Source organism: Carettochelys insculpta, chromosome 1, assembly GCF_033958435.1.
Source record: "Carettochelys insculpta isolate YL-2023 chromosome 1, ASM3395843v1, whole genome shotgun sequence".
Lineage (NCBI taxonomy): Eukaryota > Metazoa > Chordata > Testudines > Carettochelyidae > Carettochelys > Carettochelys insculpta.
In genome coordinates, this window is record NC_134137.1 from 208997116 (window position 1) to 209004213 (window position 7098).

Genomic DNA, 7098 nt, shown 5'->3' on the forward strand with positions numbered 1-7098 from the left:
CTCAACCCCGGGGGTGTACTCCGCAGGGGGTACATACCTGTCGGTCCACTCCCACGGTCCGGAGATCCCCGGCAGGGCGGAGGCCTGGCTGCTGCTCCGGGATGGCAGGATGAGGATCTGCAGCCCGGATTCTGTGGAGGAGGAGCCCCCCTCCTCCTCCTCCTCCTGCTGCAATGGCCTGGGGGTGGGCTACGGGGGGGGGGGGCCCTGGGATGCGGGGCTTACCTCCGGGGCTGACTCCGGCTGAAGGGCCTGCTGGGGCTCGTCGGCCAAGGTATCAAGGGTGGCTGGAGGGGAGGCGGTGTGCTGGGGGCCCAGGATGTCCCTGAGCTCCCTGTAAAAGGGGCAAGTGATGGGGGCAGCCCCAGATCGGCCGGCCGCATCCCGGGCCCGGGCGTAACCCTGCCGCAGCTCCTTAACCTTACTCCTGACATGGTCAAGAGTGCGGGCAGGGTGACCCCGGGCGGCCAGGCCCACGGACAGCCGAGCGAACGCATCCGTGTTCTGCCTCTTGCTCCCCATTACCTGGAGCACCTCCTCCTCACTCCAGAACCCCAGCAGGTCCCGCAGCTCAGCCTCCATCCAGGAGGGGCCCCGCTGCCGCTTCCCAGCCTGCCTGCCAGGCTGGCTGGCCTGGCTGCTTTGGCTCCCCTGGGGGGGGCTCCCCTGGGGGCGCTGCCAGGCAGCCATGGCAGGTGCTGGCCCTGTTCTGGGTGGCTGAGGGACATGCAGGCTGGCCGCGTGTCTGGGCTGCCGCCTGCACGTTCCCCCAGCTTCCTGCACAGGAAGGGAGGGGGAGGGGACCTTTAAGGGGCCGCTCCACGCGGCCACCCTTGAGCTGAGGGACTGGAGAGAGCGTCTCTCAACCCCTCAGCTGATGGCCGCCATGGAGGACCCCGCAATTTCGACGTTGCGGGACGCGCAACGACTACACGGTCCCTACTTCGACGTTCAACGTCGAAGTAGGGCGCTATTCCTATCTCCTGATGAGGATAGCGGCGAGACGTCTCGCCGCCTAACGTCGAAGTTAACTTCGAAATAGCGCCCGACACGTGTAGCCGTGACGGGCGCTATTTCGAAGTTAGTGCCGCTACTTCGAAGTAGCGTGCACATGTAGACACGGCTATTGTGTGACAGGAGCAGCGGCGGATTACTCACCCGCCAGAGAGAGGCGCTGTGCTAGAAAACAAGCTAATTTTCTGAGCAACCGGCAGGAGGCGCCATGGCATTGAGTTGACCTCATTAACATCAAAATCAGTCCCTCCCTGGTCCTTCACCAGCTGGGAGTACTGGCTCTGTGTTCTGCCCCAGACAGGTAATGGAACTAGCCTCACATCACCAGTGTTATTGCTGTCCAGTCTGTTCAAGTAAAGGCTGCTATTGCAAGCATTCAACTTTGCAGGCAAAGATTAATGCAAACCATCTCAAAAATGCTCCATTTTAAAAAATAATTTCTTTAATTAATGGAGAGGAACAAGCCTTCTGAACAGTATAATGTGATGGGGTTCAGGGGTCCCTCTGCACTGCACCCTGTCCGCTGGCAGGAGTGACTTTCATTCAGCAGGTACAACAGGAGGTTTATTAGGCAACAGATGCCCAGTTTCTCCCAGAAGTGACAGTACAGCAGTCAGAGACAGTCCTTCCAACCCGTCCTGGGGAGAAGACCCCGAGGGGTGCCCCTTTGGGGTGTAGCTTTCCCCCTCCTCAGGCTGGCTGCCTTCTAGCTCTCCCTTCCCCTAGCCTCTAACTGCCGCCCCCGATTCAAAGCCAGCTTGGCTCCTCCCTCCTCTTTGTTCAGGGCAGAGGTGTTACCTGCCGGTTGTAGCCCCAGGGTCATCCTTAGCCACTGGGAGCTGATCTGCTTGCCTCTCACATCCAGCCTGACTCACACATGCACTCCCCCTACTCCATCACATCTCTTCCCCCTTCCAGACCGAACTGAGCAGGGTCACTTAGCCAGTGACCTGGGGAAGTTCGGGGCCCTCCCTGCGTGACAGGGCATCGGCTGTGGTGTTGTTGTTCCCCTTGACATGGACCACCTCCATGTCGTAGTCCTGCAGGAGCAGACTCTACCGCAGGAGCTTGGCGTTGGCCCTTTTCATGTGATGCAGCCAGGTCAGGGGTGAGTGATCGGTGTACACAGTGAAACGCCATCCAAACAGGTACGGCTGCAGCTTCCCCAGCACCCACACCATGGCCAGACATTCCTTCTCTATGGCTGCATAGTTCTGCTCCCGGGGCAGCAGCTTGTTACTCAGGTACACGATGGGATGTTTCTCCCCTTTGTCATTCACCTGCATTAGCACAGCCCCGAGCCCCACGTCGGAGGCATCGGTGAACACCAGGAAGGGTTTGTTGAAGTCTGGATTTGCCAGCACTGGGGCCTTGACCAGAGCCTCCTTCAGTGCGCCGAGGGCCTCTTGGCTCTACTCGGTCCAGACCACCTTGTCAGGCTTTCCCTTTTTCCACAGTTCTGTGAGGGGGGCTATGATGGAGCTAAAGTGGGGCACAAACCTCCGGTAGTACCCCGCCATCCCAATAAAGGCCTGGACCTGCTTCTTAGTCTGGGGTGTTGGCCAATCTCTGACAGCCTCCACTTTAGCTGGCTCTGGCTTTAAGCAGCCACTGCCCACCTTGTGGCCCAGGTAGGTCACCTCAGCCATTCCCACCTTGCACTTCCCTGCCTTGATAGTCAGACCAGCCTTCTGGAGTCAGTCCAGCACCTGCTTGACCTGGGACACATGGTCCTCCCATGTCTGGCTGAAGATGCAAATGTCATCCATGTAAGCCAGGGCAAAGCTCTCCATCCCTTTCAGTAGCTGATCCACCAGACGCTGGAAGGTAGCAGGTGCCCCCTTGAGGCCAAAGGGCAGGACCAGGAACTCGTAGAGCCCCACAGGGGTGATGAAAGCCGACTTGAGCCGGGCATCTTGGTCTAATGGCACTTGCCAGTACCCCTTGGTGAGGTCTATGGTGGTGAAGTAACGGGCTCCCCCCAGCTTGTCTAAAAGGTCATCAGGCCTGGGCATGGGGTAGGCGTCCGATACAGTGATGGCGTTAAGCTTGCGATAGTCCACACAAAACCGAACAGACCCATCTTTTTCAGGGACTACCACCACGGGAGAGGCCCAGGGGCTGGAGGAGGGTTGGATCACCCCCAGAGCCAGCATGTCTTCAACCTCCCGCTCTATGTCTTGAGCCGTCTTCCCTGTGGCTCTGAATGGCACACACTTGATAGGGCCGTGGGTGCCTGTCTCTGTTCGGTGGACAGCTAGGTCAGTGCGTCCGGGTCTGTCAGAGAACAGCTGTTGGTGCAAATGCAGCACCTCCTTGATCTCCGTCTGCTGGGCAGGGGTCAGCTGGTCTGAGAGGGGAATAGACTCCAGCAAGGAGCCGGCTCCAGCCCTTGTGAGCAAATCCACCAAGGGATCATCCCCCAGCCCCTCCCAGTGTCTGCACACGGCCAGCACCAAGTTCTCTCTGTCCCAGTAAGGTTTCATCATGTTCACATGATAGACCCGGTGGCTGTGGGCCCGGTTTGACAGTTCCACCACATAATTCACATCATTTAGCTGTTTGACGACCTTGAAGGGGCCATCCCAGTCCGCTTGCAGCTTGTTCTGCCGCACAGGTACAAGGACCATCACTTGGTCCCCGGTGGCATAGGCTCGGGCCCTGGCGTTACGGTCATACCAGACCTTTTGCTTCCTTTGGGCCATGGAGAGGTTCTCCCTGGCCAGGCCCATGAGCTAGGTGAGTTTTTCCCGGAAGGTCAGTACATACTGTACCACTGACTCCCCTTCAGGAGAGGCCGTCCCCTCCCACTCTTCTCTGAGCAAGTACCCCGTACCCTCCTTCCGTACAGCAGCTCAAATGGGGAGAACCCCGTGGATTCCTGGGGCACCTCCCTGTATGCAAACAGCAGGTGGGGTAAGTACTTGTCCCAGTCATGGGGGTATTGATTCATGAAGGTTCTCAGCATCTGCTTCAGAGTCCCATTGAACCTCTCCACCAGCCCATTGGTCTGTGGGTGGTAGCCTGTGGCCCAGGTGTGCTGGACCCCGCACTTGTCCCACAAGCTTTGCAGCAGGGCCGACATGAAGTTGGACCCCTGATCTGTGAGGACCTCCTTGGGGAGCCCCACTCTGCTGAAAATGGACAGCAGTGCATCCGCCACGGTGTCAGCGTCGACAGAGGTCAAGGCCACTGCTTCTGGGTATCGCGTGGCAAAATCTACCACCACCAAAATATATTTCTTCCCCAAATGCGTTGCCTTGCTGAAGGGTCCCACTATGTCCATAGCTACTTTCTGGAAAGGCTCCTCTATGATGGGCAGTGGCCTCAGGGCAGCTTTCCCCTTGTCCCGGTTCTTCCCCACCCTCTGGCAGGGATCGCAGGACAGGCAATATAGACGGACAGCTGCAAAGATCCCAGGACAAAAAAGGTTCTGTAACAACCTTCTCCTGGTGCGGTGGATCCCCTGGGCTACGTCTACACGTGCACCCAACTTCGAAATAGCTTATTTCGATGTTGCGACAGCGAAATAGGCTATTTCGAAGAATAACGTCTACACGTCCTCCAGGGCTGGCAACGTCGATGTTCAACTTCGACGTTGCGCAGCCCGACATCGAAATAGGCGCAGCGAGGGAACATCTACACGTCAAAGTACCACACATCGAAATAGGGATGCCAGGCACAGCTGCACACAGGGTCACAGGGCAGGCTAGCGCTTCCGGGGCAACAGCTAGCCGCTCCCTTAAAGGGCCCCTCCCACAGACGCTCAGCCTGCACAGCACGCGGTCTGACGAGCCAGATAGGCACACAGACCCCGAGCGCCGCAGTCATGGACCCCCAGCAGCAGCAGCTAGAGGTCCAGCCAGCCCTCCTGGCAGGAGCAGGGCTTGCCCTGGCTCTTGTCATGTTGGGGGCAGCTGAGCACCTTCCTGCCCCAGGGGAGGAGATGCCCCCGGGGCAGCGGGGCTCAGCCCCTACCCCTGCAGCACCCCGCTCCACCCCCCGCCTCACACGCCGGCGGCTGTGGAGCCACCCCACCAGCACCGACTGGTGGGAGCGCCTGGTGCTTGGGGAGTGGGACGACGAGCACTGGGTCCGCAACTTCAGGATGACCCGACAGACATTCCTGGAGCTGTGCCAGTGGCTCAGCCCCGCACTCAGGCACCGGGACACTGCCATGCGGCGTGCCCGCCCTGTGGAGAAACGGGTCGGCATCGCTGTCTGGAAGCTGGCCACTCCGGACAGCTACCGATCCGTGGGGCAGCAGTTTGGCGTCGGAAAGGCCACCGTCGGGGCTGTCCTCATGGAGGTAAGAGAACCCACAGGGGGAGGCCAGGCCAGGGCAGGGGGGCCAGGGCAGGCCAGGGGGGCCAGGGGGGCCAGGGCAGAGCAGGGCAGGCCAGGGGGGCCAGGGCAGGCCAGGGCAGGGCCATGCACATCCTGCTCACCCCTCATTGGGGCTGTCCCATGTGCTTTCCCTGCAGGTCGTGCGTGCCATCAACTCCACTGTCGCCGCCTTTGCCACCCTGGGCTTCCCCAACTGCTTCGGGGCTCTGGATGGGACCCACATCCCCATCCGTGCCCCGGACCACAGCGGAGGCCGATATGTGAACCGGAAGGGCTACCATTCAGTCGTCCTGCAGGCCTTGGTGGACAGCCGGGGACGGTTCCAGGACATTTACGTGGGCTGGCCTGGCAGCACCCACGACGCCCGGGTTTTCCGCAACTCGGGCCTGTGCCGCCGGCTGGAGGCGTGGACCTACATCCCCCAGCGGGAGATCCCTCTGGGGGACACCACCATGCCCTTCTGCATCATTGCGGATGCGGCCTACCCCCTCCGGCCGTGGCTCATGCGCCCCTACACGGGCCACCTCTCCGCCAGCCAGGAGCGCTTCAATGAGCGCCTGAACCGTGCGCGCCAGGTGGTGGAGCGCTCCTTCGGCCGCCTCAAGGGACGATGGCGATGTCTCCTCACCCGCCTGGATGCCAGCCCCAACAACATCCCCCAGATTGTGGGTGCCTGCTGCGCCCTGCACAACCTTGTCGAGAGCAAGGGGGAGACCTTCCTTCAGGGCTGGGCCGCCGAGGCCAGCAGGGCACACGTCCAGCCACCTGCTGCCCCCAGTCGGCAGGTGGACCCAGAGGGGACCCGGGTCCGGGAAGCCCTGCGGGCCCACTTCGATGACCAGGCCGCGGGGTGAACTCTGCCCAGGCCCCCGACTGCCCGCCCCTTCCTCCCCCACACTCCTGCCTCAACGCCCACACCACCATGGAGCACCCCACCGCCCCCCGCCCCCCGTCCAGGAGAAACGACAGCACGAACTTGTGGGTGAACGTAAATGTTTTCTTTGGCTGAACCTTTTTTTTTTTTTTAAATAGAAAAATATAGACGTGAAAGGGAAAGCAAAAAGGAGGGACAAACGTAACAAAAGCAAGATGGGCACGAATAAAACTATGTACAACAATAAACTCCAAGCAGGGTGCGCCATCAACAAAAGAAAACCAAAAAGCAGGGAGGAGAACGGGGAGAACTATTTACAGGGGGGACGGGGCAAGCAGGGGCAGCACCCACACCACCCACCCACCCAGTCCCCAAAGTCTGTCCATCGGGGGGGGGGCCACGTCCCGGGCCCCTCACCCCCTACAGGCCCCCAGTGGGCGTTCCCGGCCGGGAGCTCCGGCGGGCCTGCAGTCTGGTCCGCGGCTGGGTGGGAGCGGGCTCCACCGGAAGATATCGACGCCGGCGAGTCTCGGGTGGCTCCAGGGGTCCCTCGGCGCGGTGGCCCTCGCTGGGAGGTGGTGGGGCGACGGCGGACGGGCCGGCGGCGGCTGGAGCAGCCGGTGGTGGGGCTGCAGGAGCGGGCATGGCGGGCGGTGGCGCAGCCGGCGCGGCATGGGGGGCCAGGAAGTCAATCAGCCGGTTGGCGGTCTGGAGAAGGGCCCCCCATGCCTCTCGGTGCCAGGCCAGCGCCTGCTCCTGCAGCCGGAGGTGCTGCTCCGACACCTCCAGCTGCCGGCGGAAGATGGCCAGCAGCTGGGGGTCTGTGGCCACCGCCGGTAGTAGGCGCGGGGTCCGCCGTCTTG